The sequence below is a fragment of the Ranitomeya imitator genome, chromosome 5, assembly GCF_032444005.1.
Source record: "Ranitomeya imitator isolate aRanImi1 chromosome 5, aRanImi1.pri, whole genome shotgun sequence".
In the NCBI taxonomy this organism is placed as follows: domain Eukaryota; kingdom Metazoa; phylum Chordata; class Amphibia; order Anura; family Dendrobatidae; genus Ranitomeya; species Ranitomeya imitator.
Window position 1 is genome coordinate 422509125 of NC_091286.1, and position 15230 is coordinate 422524354.

The following is a 15230-nucleotide window of genomic DNA, read 5'->3' on the forward strand; positions in this document are numbered from 1 at the left end:
GCTCCTAGGCCCAAAACTAATAACTGGATTAGATGCAGTGAAAATTGAGATACACAGGCGGTATAGTTTGTTTCACAGGCGGGCTACTCTACTGACGTGCAGACACTGCTCCTAGGCCCAAAACTAATAACTGGATTAGATGCAGTGAAAATTGAGATACACAGGAGGTATAGTTTGTTTCACAGGCAGGCTACTCTGCTGACGTGCAGACACTGCTCCTAGGCCCTAAACTATTAACTGGATTAGACAGTTAATTACAGGTTGGCTGTCTCACCTAAATCACCTAAGCAGACATAGGAGGCAATCGTGGGAGAGGGGCGTCTCTAGGGTCCCAGAATAACTCCAGGCCTACCTGTCATACAGGTGCATCCTAGCCATATCATCTGGGGGACGGAGAGAGAAAGAACAAATACGACAGTTGTGAGGACTATCCCGTGGTGCTCAGCAGGGAAGGGCTACAACACACAGGCGCTAGTAGGTAGGCACTGATTTCCACCTGCAAAGGGAACTCTGGATGTGCCTTCGGACCGGCCGGTCTCAGCCAGCCCTGTTAGCAGTGCTCTGGATTGCGGATCCCGAAGTCTTCAGTAAAAAGGTAAAGAGACTGCACCCTTTGTGTCCTCGTTATTAACCGTGCCTCACATCATCACCATCTACACTACTGGGAAGCCCTCGGGAAACACTTCACCTGTGGGAAGGTATTCCATCTAGCTGCCATAACATCACCCCAGTGGACCCCCAAGCAGCGTCAGTCACCCTGACCGAATACCACAGATAGCATCACGAACACTTGACAAACTTTCATCACCTTTCATTGGACGCCCCTTAGCAGGGTCACGGACCGGGTCTAGCCATCGTGACAACTGTTATGACCTGGTGGTCAGGACAATAATGGACCTGGTGGTTAAGAGCACACGGAATGACCTGATAGTTACTGATAATAAAGGACGAGCTCTGGGACGTGGGAACTCTGCTGACCGCAATCCCTAATCCTATCACACACACTAGAAATAGCCGTGGATTGCTCCTAACGCTCCCTATGCAAGTCGGCACAGCCTAAGGAACTAGCTAGCCCTGAAGATAGAAAAATAAAGCCTACCTTGCCTCAGAGAAATTCCCCAAAGGAAAAGGCAGCCCCCCACATGTAATGACTGTGAGTAAAGATGAAAATACAAACACAGAGATGAAATAGATTTAGCAAAGTGAGGCCCGACTTACTGAACAGACTGAGGATAGGAAAGGTTGCTTTGCGGTCAGCACAAAAACCTACAAAAAGACCACGCAGAGGGCGCAAAAAGACCCTCCGCACCGACTCACGGTGCGTAGGCGCTCCCTCTGCGTCCCAGAGCTTCCAGCAAGCAAGACAACAATAAAAATAGCAAGAGAGCGACAACTTCATGAGAAACATGCCCATATAACAATAATGACAACATAAAAGTAATGATAGGCCATAAAGGATAAACTATGGGATAATCGCTAACTGAAAATATACTACCATAGAAAAACAACGATCAAATACCCAAACACTATATAGTAGAAAAAATTTTACTTTATTAAATATACATAAAACAGGGTATTCAGGAAAAAGCCAGGGGGGAAGAATGAAAACACTCAGGTCACATGTGCAACCAGAAACGGCCAGGGGTACAGGCATGCGGACCATATAAAGTAGAACTAATCAATGACTAGGTTCCAAATAAGGAGTCCTAAAAATCGCCATGGCAGGAATCAAAGAATCACAAAGAAACAGTATAATAAACAAAATACACCAAAGGTGAAGAATAATTACCTGCGTAGGCACACAATATGACCACGGTCCACAGCGTGTACCCACCCCAACGCACGTTTCGGCGTAATGAGCCTTTTTCAAGGGGTGATGGGTCATGGAAAGTGGTGAGGATAAAATAGTAAACACCCACCAATCACCGCTCAGAGTATCAGCTGGACACAATGATTACAATTAAAGAATGCTGGAAGTGAAATGTAATGAAGCAACGTATTTCAGCCATACCAATGACTCAGATGGTGTTATGCTGCCATTGCCGCATGTAATGGAGTCACCGCCATGATAACATGACATCACACGCCCAACTCCAATAGTACACGCCCACTTCCGGTGACAAGTCCGTCACCATAGCGACCATAGACGCCGGGCAATGTCAGACGCCAGGCAATGCCGGCATCATACGCCCAACTAGGATAGTGTATGCCCACTTCCGGTGACACGTGCATCACCACAGCAACCATAAGCGCCAGACAATGCCGACGTCTGACATCAGAAGGAGGAAGGCGCAGGACGTGCTCATACCCATCAATGGCCGCCCATCTACAGTGACGCGTACGTCGCCGAGGCAACCGGGGATGCCGAACGGCGCCGGCGTCTAAAGTCGGGGCCGAGGAAAGACTCCTCAGTCCACAACAGAAAAGAAGCCGGAAGCCGGACGGCGGACCAGGCGCCTCAGCGCGCACGCGTCAGAGTGACAGCCACTGGGGGCGAGAATGGGGCGGCGGCGCCATCAAACATGCGTGCAACATGCAAGAGGCGCATCATATATTACAATCCACCCATAGAGATGTAAAAGGAAGCAAAAAACCACCTCCAAATATACACATATGTATCACAATACTGTGAAGAAGCATAACTATTCACATAGATAGCATATATTATCAAACCATAATAGTATACAATAATAATAAAACATATTAACACATCATGTTAGCATACACAGAGAGAAATACTCTATGGATATAGAGATTAACATGGGGTAAGTCCAGATATTATTATGGCCGCATATCTTCAATCAACATGATGACACATCACTCCAGCATGCTCCAGAATATCCAGATATCGTCAGCAATGCATAAACCGAGCAGCAACGAAGCGGATGAATGCTAAATAAAAAATAAAATAAAAAAGTTAAAAACAAAGAACCGCCTAATTGAGCACACAACAGAGGAAACCCTATATAATATAATGCAGATAGATGTAAGTTTCAAGCCCGGAGAGAGAGAACTACCTCATAAAAAGGAAACAAAACTAATTGTTTCGTTTAGTCCCTTGGGCTGGACAGTGTCCAAAACCCAAATCCACCTCGTTTCGCAACGAGCTAATTTTTGGCTCAAATTACCCCCACGAATTCCAGGAATAATGGTATCAATGCCCCTAACCTTCACAGTATTGTGATACATATGTGTATATTTGGAGGTGGTTTTTTGCTTCCTTTTACATCTCTATGGGTGGATTGTAATATATGACGCGCCTCTTGCATGTTGCATGCATGTTTGATGGCGCCGCCGCGCCATTCTCGCCCCCAGTGGCTGTCACTCTGACGCGTGCGCGCTGAGGCGCCTGGTCCGCCGTCCGGCTTCCGGCTTCTTTTCTGTTGTGGACTGAGGAGTCTTTCCTCGGCCCCGACTTTAGACGCCGGCGCCGTTCGGCGTCCCCGGTTGCCTCGGCGACGTACGCGTCACTGTAGATGGGCGGCCATTGATGGGTATGAGCACGTCCTGCGCCTTCCTCCTTCTGATGTCAGACGTCGGCATTGTCTGGCGCTTATGGTTGCTGTGGTGACGCACGTGTCACCGGAAGTGGGCGTACACTATCCTAGTTGGGCGTATGATGCCGGCATTGCCTGGCGTCTGACATTGCCCGGCGTCTATGGTCGCTATGGTGATGGACTTGTCACCGGAAGTGGGCGGGTACTATTGGAGTTGGGCGTGTGATGTCATGTTATCATGGCGGTGACTCCATTACATGCGGCAATGGCGGCATAGCACCATCTGAGTGATTGGTATGGCTGAAATACGTTGCTTCATTACATTTCACTTCCAGCATTCTTTAATTGTAATCATTGTGTCCAGCTGATACTCTGAGCGGTGATTGGTGGGTGTTTACTATTTTATCCTCACCACTTTCCATGACCCATCACCCCTTGAAAAAGGTTCATTACGCCGAAACGTGCGTTGGGGTGGGTACACGCTGTGGACCGTGGTCATATTGTGTGCCTACGCAGGTAATTATTCTTCACCTTTGGTGTATTTTGTTTATTATACTGTTTCTTTGTGATTCTTTGATTCCTGCCATGGCGATTTTTAGGACTCCTTATTTGGAACCTAGTCATTGATTAGTTCTACTTTATATGGTCCGCATGCCTGTACCCCTGGCCGTTTCTGGTTGCACATGTGACCTGAGTGTTTTCATTCTTCCCCCCTGGCTTTTTCCTGAATACCCTGTTTTATGTATATTTAATAAAGTAAAATTTTTTCTACTATATAGTGTTTGGGTATTTGATCGTTGTTTTTCTATGGTAGTATATTTTCAGTTAGCGATTATCCCATAGTTTATCCTTTATGGCCTATCATTACTTTTATGTTGTCATTATTGTTATATGGGCATGTTTCTCATGAAGTTGTGGCTCTTATGTTTTGTTGCTGTGTTTTGCACAGGTGTTTTATCCTTCTGGGATATGCATTTCCGAGCCAAAGATAAGACCTGGCTTGGCCAAATCGATCAGGTATTCGGGGCCAGTGGTGTGGATTCTCAGCCACCATTGGATCAATCAGTGGAAACTCAGGCCCGTGAGATTGAGAGACTACTAATTAAAAGGACTAAGATTTGGTGGAACCGCGTATTTTTAGAACGTTATATCTCTAATAAACTGGTTCCGAGAGGCTTGCGGGTGCGGGTCATCCCCTCATTTCCAGTGGAAGATGACGATTTTATTACCAAATGGGAGGAAGCATGTGGTACATGTTCATTAACCTTTATGCAATTACTAGTGGAGTTGAACACGAAATCAATTTCCAATCTCGATAAAACTATTGATGAGGCGGAGAGTAATTTAAAAAAAATATGCCCTGTTGAGAAAATCAACGGATATGAATCTAAGATTGAGAAAAGCCTGGATGCGTGTGTCAAGAAGATTCTTGACTCGCAAGCCTCTAAATTTCAGAGAGATACTAGAGATTTTTCATCTAAAAATATTTATCATTGGAGGAAGGCTAATGTGCATATCCCGCGCCTGACGGATGCCCCATCTGAGAGTTCATTGTCTAACATGAGTGATTCATCAGAATGGTCCACCTCTTCTATGGTAACACGCTTGGGGCCTAGAAATAAAAGAACGAGAGATGCGGACTTTCATCCATATAAACGGATTCAACATAGATCGCCTGAACGTAAAAAGAATTACAACCAGGTAATCAATCTTAGCTCCCATCCACTTACTGATACTGACTTGACTCTGCTGGGTAGGGGTCTTACCTTCTTGCCGAAATCCAGATTTGATATGTTTACAGCGATCAAGGACTTACACTTGTTCGCTAGGACCTTGATATTTAAAAGACACTTTTTTGATCCCCATTTGCAATCTTTGTTTCCTACAGAAAAGGAACAAATAGCACTACAAGATCTTGAGGAATTGGCTTTGGAGCATCAAACTGGTGAAGGAGGTAAGATCCCGCCATCCATTAGAGTCAAGTCTAAAAAATTTCCCCCCCTATCTACATGTACAGCTATAGATCTATTTGTGCAAGTTGTCACAAGGGAATTTGATAAGATTCCCAGAGGGATTGGTAGAGATAACCTTACTCGTACTGAGCGTGAGAGATTGGAGGTCCTGCGGGAGCTTCCGGATGTAGTGCTGAAGCCAGCCGATAAAGGCGGTAATGTTGTGATCTGGCCCAAATCCTCCTATGAGGCTGAAGCCTTTCGTCAGTTGGAGAATAGGACATGTTACAGGCGGTTGACATTCAACCCTCTGTTGTCCTATACTGACGAGCTTAAGAAAATTCTTAAAACTGCAGTAAATAATGAGGTTATTACGAAAGAGCTGGCTTTGGCACTACTGGTGGATGAACCAACCATTTCCACCATGTATCTGTTACCGAAGATACACAAGAACTGTGAGGCTCCCCCGGGACGTCCGATCATCTCAGGCTCAGGGAATTATCTCGAGAGGGTTAATCTGTGGTTGGACTCCAAACTTCAACCTCTTGTTGAGAGCCTCCCTTCATTTCTGTTAGATACTGGGGAGTTCCTTAAGAGGGTGGATGGTCTCCATATTGGACCAGAAACCATACTTGTAACAGGTGATGTTGAATCCCTGTATACAAATATTAAACATGAAGATGGTCTGGCCGCAACTAAATTCTTTTTGGACATGTCCAATTTAGATATGGGGATCATCCACCTGATTATGGAACTCCTTCGTTTTGCCCTTACCCATAATTTTTTTATTTTTAAGGGGTCCTTCTTCCTACAGCTCCAGGGCACTGCCATGGGTGCGGCTTTTGCCCCGGCATATGCTAACTTGTTCCTGGGGCTTTGGGAGAGGGACCTCCCCCTGTCAGATCGGGGGGTGTCGATGGACCGTATCCTCTTTTGGGTACGGTACATCGACGACATTTTCCTGATCTGGCAGGGGAATCACATCCAATTATTGGAGTTTATGGAGGCAGTCAATCAGAATGATAAAAACATTCATATCACCTACCACCAGGATGTCACTTGTATTGACTTCCTGGATGTTAAGGTATGGAGGGACTCTGAGGATACTCTGCAAACAACCATCTTTAGAAAAGAAACTGCATCTAATATGTTGCTACATGCTTCCTCCGCCCACCCGAGGCCGCTCATTAACTCGATTCCGGTCGGACAATTCCTGAGTCTTCGCAGGATTTGTTCTGACGAGAGTGATTTCAAACTCAAAGCCCATGAGCTAAGCGTGAGGTTTCGTGAAAGGGGCTATAGTGGACGCTCTATAAAGAGAGCATATAATAGAGCTCTACATTCAACTAGGCAATCCTTGCTCTATAAAAATAAAACCCCAAAGAGTAACCAAAAGGTTAGGTTTATTACTAACTATCATGCTCAGTTTTCACGGATGCGGAGTTGTCTTCAAAAAGCATGGCCGATCTTGCAAACCGACCCGATTTTGAATCAATTACTGCCCGCTGCCCCTAGCATCACGGTAAGACGTTCTCGGAATTTGAGAGATCATTTGGTTCATAGTCACTATCAGGGTGAAAGTAAATCTACGTTTCTTGATGTGGGTCGTCCTGGATGTGGCTGTGCTCCTTGTGGCCGGTGCGTCGCCTGCCCCAATGTCGAGCGCACCCGCTCCTTTGTTAACTCTGCTGGTACTAAGACATATGAGATCAGGAGGCACATCACATGTACCTCACGGTATGTGGTATATTTTGCTACGTGCCCCTGTAATCTCATATATGTCGGTATGACTACCCGCCAGCTCAAGGTGCGGGTGCGTGAACATGTGTTGGGGATACGGGCGGCGGCCGGCCATGATGACGTAGCCACACTCAGGACATTACCACGTCATTTTAAAATCCATCATGATTGTGACAGCTCCCTTCTGAAGGTTAGGGGCATTGATACCATTATTCCTGGAATTCGTGGGGGTAATTTGAGCCAAAAATTAGCTCGTTGCGAAACGAGGTGGATTTGGGTTTTGGACACTGTCCAGCCCAAGGGACTAAACGAAACAATTAGTTTTGTTTCCTTTTTATGAGGTAGTTCTCTCTCTCCGGGCCTGAAACTTACATCTATCTGCATTATATTATATAGGGTTTCCTCTGTTGTGTGCTCAATTAGGCGGTTCTTTGTTTTTAACTTTTTTATTTTATTTTTTATTTAGCATTCATCCGCTTCGTTGCTGCTCGGTTTATGCATTGCTAACGATATCTGGATATTCTGGAGCATGCTGGAGTGATGTGTCATCATGTTGATTGAAGATATGCGGCCATAATAATATCTGGACTTACCCCATGTTAATCTCTATATCCATAGAGTATTTCTCTCTGTGTATGCTAACATGATGTGTTCATATGTTTTATTATTATTGTATACTATTATGGTTTGAGAATATATGCTATCTATGTGAATAGTTATGCTTCTTCACAGTATTGTGATACATATGTGTATATTTGGAGGTGGTTTTTTGCTTCCTTTTACATCTCTATGGGTGGATTGTAATATATGATGCACCTCTTGCATGTTGCACGCATGTTTGATGGCGCCGCCGCCCCATTCTCGCCCCCAGTGGCTGTCACTCTGACGCGTGCGCGCTGAGGCGCCTGGTCCGCCGTCCGGCTTCCGGCGTCTTTTCTGTTGTGGACTGAGGAGTCTTTCCTCGGCCCCGACTTTAGACGCCGGCGCCGTTCAGCGTCCCCGGTTGCCTCGGCGACGTACGCGTCACTGTAGATGGGCGGCCATTGATGGGTATGAGCACGTCCTGCGCCTTCCTCCTTCTGATGTCAGACGTCGGCATTGTCTGGCGCTTATGGTTGCTGTGGTGACGCACGTGTCACCGGAAGTGGGCGTACACTATCCTAGTTGGGCGTATGATGCCGGCATTGCCTGGCGTCTGACATTGCCCGGCGTCTATGGTCGCTATGGTGACGGACTTGTCACCGGAAGTGGGCGTGTACTATTGGAGTTGGGCGTGTGATGTCATGTTATCATGGCGGTGACTCCATTACATGCGGCAATGGCAGCATAACACCATCTGAGTGATTGGTATGGCTGAAATACGTTGCTTCATTACATTTCACTTCCAGCATTCTTTAATTGTAATCATTGTGTCCAGCTGATACTCTGAGCGGTGATTGGTGGGTGTTTACTATTTTATCCTCACCACTTTCCATGACCCATCACCCCTTGAAAAAGGCTCATTACGCCGAAACGTGCGTTGGGGTGGGTACACGCTGTGGACCGTGGTCATATTGTGTGCCTACGCAGGTAATTATTCTTCACCTTTGGTGTATTTTGTTTATTATACTGTTTCTTTGTGATTCTTTGATTCCTGCCATGGCGATTTTTAGGACTCCTTATTTGGAACCTAGTCATTGATTAGTTCTACTTTATATGGTCCGCATGCCTGTACCCCTGGCCGTTTCTGGTTGAACATGTGACCTGAGTGTTTTCATTCTTCCCCCCTGGCTTTTTCCTGAATACCCTGTTTTATGTATATTTAATAAAGTAAAATTTTTTCTACTATATAGTGTTTGGGTATTTGATCGTTGTTTTTCTATGGTAGTATAATAAAAATAGCAAGTTGGACAGAAAAATAGCAAACCAAAGAAAAGCAAGCAGGAACTTAGCTTCTGCTGGGAAGACAGGTCACAAGAACGATCCAGGAGTGAACTAGACCAATACTGGAACATTGACAGGTGGCATGGAGCAAAGATCTAAGTGGAGTTAAATAGAGCAGCCAGCTAACAAATTAACCTTGTCACCTGTGGAAGGAAACTCAGAAACACCCACCAGAGGAAGTCCATGGACAGAACCAGCCGAAGTACCATTCATGACCACAGGAGGGAGCCCCACAACAGAATTCACAACAGTACCCTCCCCTTGAGGAGGGGTCACCGAACCCTCACCGGAGCCCCCAGGCCAACCAGGATGAGCCAAATGAAAGGCATGAACCAGATCGGCAGCATTGACATCAGAGGCAAAAACCCAGGAATTATCTTCCTGACCATAACCCTTCCACTTGACCAGGTACTGGAGTTTCCATCTCGAAATACGAGAATCCAAAATCTTCTCCACCACATACTCCAACTCCCCCTAAACCAACACCAGGGCAGGAGGATCAACGGATGGAACCACAGGCGCCACGTATCTCCGCAATAACGACCTATGGAACACATTATGGATGGCAAAAGAAGCAGGAAGGGCCAAACGAAATGACACAGGATTGATAACCTCAGAAATCTTATACGGACCAATGAAACGAGGCTTAAACTTAGGAGAGGAAACCTTCATAGGAACATAACGAGACGACAACCAAACCAAATCCCCAACACGAAGTCGGGGACCCACACAGCGCCGGCGGTTAGCGAAACGTTGAGCCTTCTCCTGGGACAATGTCAAATTGTCCACCACATGAGTCCAAATCTGCTGCAACCTATCCACCACAGTATCTACACCAGGACAGTCCGAAGACTCAACCTGCCCTGAAGAGAAACGAGGATGGAAACCAGAATTGCAGAAAAACGGTGAAACCAAAGTAGCCGAGCTGGCCCGATTACTAAGGGAGAACTCAGCCAACGGCAAAAAGGACACCCAATCATCCTGATCAGCAGAAACAAAGCATCTCAGATATGTTTCCAAAGCTTGATTAGTTCGTTCGGTTTGGCCATTTGTCTGAGGATGGAGAGCCGAGGAAAAAGACAAATCAATGCCCATCCTAGCACAAAAGGATCACCAAAACCTCGAAACAAACAGGGAACCTCTGTCAGAAACGATGTTCTCCGGGATACCATGTAAACGAACCACATGCTGGAAAAATAATGGCACCAAATCAGAGGAGGAAGGCAATTTAGACAAAGGTACCAAATGGACCATCTTAGAAAAGCGATCACAAACTACCCAAATGACCGACATCTTGTGAGAGACGGGGAGATCCAAAATAAAATCCATAGAAATATGCGTCCAGGGCCTCTTCGGGACTGGCAAGGGCAAAAGCAACCCACTGGCACGAGAACAGCAGGGCTTAGCCCGAGCACAAGTCCCACAGGACTGCACAAAAGAACGCACATCCCGTGACAAAGACGGCCACCAAAAGGATCTAGCCACCAAATCTCTGGTACCAAAGATTCCAGGATGCCCAGCCAACACTGAACAATAAATCTCAGAGATAACTCTACTAGTCCATCTATCAGGGACAAACAGTTTCTCCGCTGGGCAACGGTCAGGTCTATCAGCCTGAAATTTTTGCAGCACCCGCCGCAAATCAGGAGAGATGGCAGACAAAATTACCCCCTCTTTGAGAATACCCGCCGGCTCAGGAACACCCGGAGAGTCAGGCACAAAACTCCTTGACAGGGCATCAGCCTACACATTCTTAGAGCCCGGAAGGTACGAAACCACAAAATCAAAACGGGAGAAAAATAACGACCATCGAGCCTGTCTCGGATTCAACCATTTGGCAGACTCAAGATAAGTCAAATTCTTGTGATCTGTCAAGACCACCACGCGATGCTTGGCTCCTTCAAGCCAATGACGCCACTCCTCGAATGCCCACTTCATGGCCAACAACTCTCGATTACCAACATCATAATTACGCTCAGCAGGCGAAAACTTTCTAGAAAAGAAAGCACATGGCTTCATCACCGAGCCATCAGAACTTCTTTGCGACAAAACAGCCCCTGCTCCAATCTCAGAAGCATCAACCTCAACCTGAAACGGGAGCGAAACATCTGGCTGGCACAACACAGGGGCAGAAGAAAAACGACGCTTCAACTCCTGAAAAGCCTCTACAGCTGCAGAAGACCAATTGACCACATCAGCACCCTTCTTGGTCAAATCAGTCAACGGTTTAGCAACACTAGAAAAATTAGCGATGAAGCGCCGATAAAAATTAGCAAAGCCCAGGAACTTTTGCTGGCTCTTCACAGATGTCGGCTGAGTCCAATCGTAAATGGCCTGGACTTTAACAGGGTCCATCTCGATAGTAGAAGGGGAAAAAATGAACCCCAAAAATGAAACCTTCTGAACTCCAAAGAGACACTTTGACCCCTTCACAAACAAGGAATTTGCACGAAGGACCTGGAACACCATTCTGACCTGCTTCAAATGAGACTCCCAATCATCCGAAAAGACCAAAATATCATCCAAATACACAATCAGGAATTTATCCAGGTACTCTCGGAAGATGTCATGCATAAAGGACTGAAATACTGATGGAGCATTGGAAAGCCCGAATGGCATAACCAGGTACCCAAAATGGCCCTCGGGCGTATTAAATGCTGTTTTCCATTCATCGCCTTGTTTAATACGCACAAGATTATACGCCCCTCGAAGATCTATCTTGGTGAACCAACTAGCCCCTTTAATACGAGCAAACAAATCAGACAGCAACGGCAAAGGATACTGAAATTTGACTGTAATTTTATTAAGAAGGCGGTAATCAATAGAGTTGAGCGACCTTGACCTTTTTAGAGTCGAGCCGGGTTTTGCGAAACCCGACTATCTCAAAAGTCGGGTCGAGTGAAATCGGCCGATTATGACGTAAAGTCGGGATCGACCGAAACACGAAACCCAATGCAAGTCAATGGGGCAGCATAGTCGGCAGTGAGTGGGGGCCAGGAAAACACCTAGAGTGCCCATTTTAATGTCAAAACCATCCATTCTTCTTAATGAAGCTTGTCAAGCGTAATTTACCTTATAATAATTGGAAGGCATTTGAAATTGGGGGTCATTTGGCTAAAGTTGTGTGGGGTAGGGCTGGTTCAAGTAATTAGTGGGCCCAGGAAATCTGGACCACGTCACGGCAGTGGAGCAGGGAGAGGTAAGTATTTCAACTTTGCAAGTGCTGTGATCCTGAGCAAGCAGGGGGGGCCCACTTGTTGGCATTGGCACTGGCACAGGGCCCCTCAAAGTACAGCGGTGTGTTTGCACGGCGGGGGCGCCTCCCACCGGCAGCAACACTTTTGCGTACTATGAGAGGCCCTGTGCCAGTGACGTCGCCAACTAGTATTCCTCCCCCCACCTGATGAAGGAACCTGCACTTTCATCTGCACCTTCCTCTTTGTCCCCGTGTAAGGTGGTATGGTATGCGGGAAGAGCAACCTGACTTTCAGCAGGGTCACAATGTTGTTGTGTAGCATGCACGGGGAATGTTGCGTTATGGGTCAATGTACCAGCAGACTCATCTATCACTGGCTGGGCAATGGGCACGATGAAGTGGAAACACAGATATAGGCCGAAAGAATAAAGTGGGCTAAATGCAGTTCAAAATTGGTAACCAGGGGGCATTGCAGTGGAGGACAACTGGAATGAGAGGCTGACACAGAGAGTAGGGCCAAATCAGTAAGTAGTCGAAATGCAGTTCAAAATTGGCAACAGTAGTAAACAGGCGGCACAGCTTTGTTCAGTGGAGGAGAACAGCAAGGAGTGGCAGACACCGATAGTAGGCCCCAACCCAACTAGTAGGCCAAATGCAGTCTAACATTAACAACTACTTAACGAGAGCCTGAAAATGGAATTTCAGGACAGGAAACCAGGAGAACAGCAAGGAGTGGCAGACACCGATAGTAGGCCCCAAACCAACTAGTACGCCAAATGCAGTTGTTCCATTTAACCACAATTTAATGAGAGCCTGAAGATAGAAGCTCAGGAAAGGCAACCTGGGGAACACCTTGGAGTGTAACACACCATCTCTCTCCACCCCATACCCATTTTGTAGGCCTAATGCAGTGTACTTTTCTACAACTACTAAACGAGAGTCGGAAGACCGAAGCAATGGCAAGGAAACCTGGGGAACACCTTGGAGTGTAACACACCATCTCTCTCCACCCCATACCCAATTTGTAGGCCTAATGCAGTGTAGTTTCCAAGAACTACTAAACGAGAGCAGGAAGATCGAAGCTCAGGAAAGGCAACCTGGGGAACACCTTGGAGTGTAACACACCCTCTCTCTACACCCCATACCCAATTTGAAGGCCTAATGCAGTGTAGTTTCCAAGAACTACTAAACGAGAGCCGGAAGATCGAAGCTCAGGAAAGGCAACCTGGGGAACACCTTGGAGTGGAACACACCATCTCTCTCCACCCCATACCCAATTTGTAGGCCTAATGCAGTGTAGTTTCCAAGAACTACTAAACGAGAGCCGGAAGATCGAAGCTCAGGAAAGGCAACCTGGGGAACACCTTGGAGTGTAACACACCCTCTCTCTACACCCCATACCCAATTTGAAGGCCTAATGCAGTGTAGTTTCCAAGAACTACTAAACGAGAGCCGGAAGATCGAAGCTCAGGAAAGGCAACCTGGGGAACACCTTGGAGTGTAACACACCCTCTCTCTACACCCCATACCCAATTTGAAGGCCTAATGCAGCGTAGTTTCCAACAACTACTAAACGAGAGCCGGAAGATCGAAGCTCAGGAAAGGCAACCTGGGGAACACCTTGGAGTGTAACAAACCCTCTCTCTACACCCCATACCCAATTTGTAGGCCTAATGCAGCGTAGTTTCTGACAACTACTAAACGAGAGCATGAAGATCGAAGCTCAGGAAAGGCAACCTGGGGAACACCTTGGAGTGTAACACACCCTCTCTCTACACCCCATACCCAATTTGAAGGCCTAATGCAGTGTAGTTTCCAAGAACTACTAAACGAGAGCCGGAAGATCGAAGCTCAGGAAAGGCAACCTGGGGAACACCTTGGAGTGGAACACACCATCTCTCTACACCCCATACCCAATTTGAAGGCCTAATGCAGCGTAGTTTCCAACAACTACTAAACGAGAGCCGGAAGATCGAAGCTCAGGAAAGGCAACCTGGGGAACACCTTGGAGTGTAACACAACGTCTCTCTACACCACGGAAGGGCTGATTCTTAGGAAGGAAGGCTGTTGGAAATAAGCATTGCGCGTCCGAGGGTGATTATATTCTTATTAGGTATATACTCACCCTCGGACGCGCCCTGCTTCTTTATTTGGAATTAATGTTTATTTGCAATGTGGTGTTGACTTTCTCTATTATTTTGGTAATTAATGATTTTATTATTTTCATTGTTTTGCATCTTCTCGGCAATAATATAAAGAAGACGCGACAGGACAACACTTGGTGGATGCCATATGTGTGTTTTCAATTTAAAAAACCTTTCAGTTAACTACTTGCAGGAGAAAGTAATTGTAGCTGGTGGCCATTTTTAGTACTGTACCAGATTTTAGTTGTGTGTTTGTTTTTAATGTTAAAATGTCTGCATTTGATATCTCACCAGTATTTTCTTTTTTATAAGCAAAATACTTTTTTTTTTATTTTATGATGTTGGTTCAAGGGGTACACGGGCAGCAGTAGACAGGTCAGTGGAGGCCTAGTGGAAGGAGGGACCGCAGACAGGCTTCGAAGCCCTAACATAATAAATTGGGCTGCCTGTAGGCAATTTAAAATTGGTTCCAGGGGAACACGGGCAGCAGTAGACAGGTCAGTGGAGGCCTAGAGGAAGGAGGGACCGCAGATGCGCCAATGTTTCCCCCATACCAAATTTGTAGGCCTAATGCAGTGTAGTTTCCAACAACTACTAAACGAGAGCCAGAATATCGAAGCTCAGGAAAGGCAACCTGGGGAACACCTTGGAGTGTAACACACCCTCTCTCTACACCCCATACCCAATTTGAAGGCCTAATGCAGTGTAGTTTCCAAGAACTACTAAACGAGAGCCGGAAGATCGAAGCTCAGGAAAGGCAACCTGGGGAACACCTTGG